Genomic DNA, 1,376 nt, shown 5'->3' on the forward strand with positions numbered 1-1,376 from the left:
TCTGCCCTCCCTCTTTCTCCTCGGTGCAATTAAAGGCACGATGCCAAATTCCCACCAACGAGCCTCGTGGCTCTGGCTGACCCATGTCTCACGACTTCAGAAGCGAGCCACGAAGCTCAAAGGTGGCACCTCCAGGGAAGCCTCCAAGCAGGCCACGACCAGCGCTCCCAACACCCTGAACACAGAGTGGAGGTGAGCCAGTGCCAAGCCGCCGTTTCAGAGTTTACAGCAAGCGAGTTTATCACAGCGACGTGAGAGGTCTGGCACCCCGACAAGCCACAAGCAACATCGGCACCTCTCCAGCCCTGACCCCACCGAGCTGAAACCACAGACACACGGGCACCGCGGAAGAGGTCAGGCTGTGTTAAACGCATCAAACGTACTGCAAGGAAGGGCAATCCCACAGCTTGCATTAAAAGCACAAACCTGGGTTTAATTTGCCAGCGTCTCATTCTTCTGTGCTACCCAAAGAGACTGGCTCTCCCTCCCGGCTAAAGGGACAGAAAACCACTTGCAGTTGCAGCCTTACTTCCGCAGAACGACTGACCTACCCAGCGCAGTGCGACCTCCTCCTTCACAGCACTATCTGTGTCACCCTCCGCTGGTCTGGAGACCAGACCTGAGAGGACAACACACAGCACCAGGCACCCCTGCTCCAGTCAACACAATTTAATAATTTCACGGGAAGAATGAAATACTTTTTCAAAATGATTTGAACAGAAATGCTTCCGTCTCAAAGATAACATGATTTTTCAACATGCATTTCCTCTCTCCAGTAAAAATCATTTACACTGCATCGTTCTTATTACCATCATCTTTCAGTGAATGTCCATCTACAAATTCATTAACTTTTTTGAGACAAGTCATTGGTATCCTAATCTTCTGATTCCCATGGAAGACTCACTTTTGAGATACAATTGCAGCTGCCCCACACTGCCAGTTACTGTATCATACACGTCTTAAAATTCTGTAATCAGCAGCCACCAGGTGCCGTATCGCATTCAGCACACCACAGTCAGTCAATACAGACATCCCCAAACACACCAAGGCTGGTTTTGTCAAATATTTTATTGAGTGTAGACATCTGGAGTACTGTAAAACATGCATTATCTGTAGATTCAAAAAGGAGCAAACCACATTGTCCTCACTGTCAAACGTGTCAGGCTTGGCATACATGATGGAGATTAATGAAGTATCATGAGAGTAATATGGTTCCTGAAAAGCTTCTACAATTTGGAGTAGGGTCTTAATCGTTTGAAATGCAAAGCTGTTCACATTTAGTGAACTTGCATGTTTCGCTGGAGGTGCCATAATTTAATTCAAACCAAACAAGAATAATTTCACTGGGGGAGGAGGGGAAGTTCCCTAGGTAGAAG

General features: G+C 47.2%; 1 protein-coding gene across 1 annotated transcript in view; it reads right to left on the reverse strand.

Annotated features, from left to right (window-relative positions):
• Nucleotides 1–1,050: 1,050 nt before the first annotated feature.
• The window catches only part of OLA1 (Obg like ATPase 1), a 105,173-nt gene continuing 104,847 nt past the window's right edge, over nt 1,051–1,376 (reverse strand). The window contains exon 11 of the mRNA XM_075430133.1: nt 1,051–1,376. This exon is cut by the window's right edge and continues 202 nt beyond it. The gene's annotated coding sequence lies outside the window, so the exon portion shown is untranslated.

The sequence above is a fragment of the Opisthocomus hoazin genome, chromosome 9 (assembly GCF_030867145.1).
Source record: "Opisthocomus hoazin isolate bOpiHoa1 chromosome 9, bOpiHoa1.hap1, whole genome shotgun sequence".
Classification (NCBI taxonomy): domain Eukaryota; kingdom Metazoa; phylum Chordata; class Aves; order Opisthocomiformes; family Opisthocomidae; genus Opisthocomus; species Opisthocomus hoazin.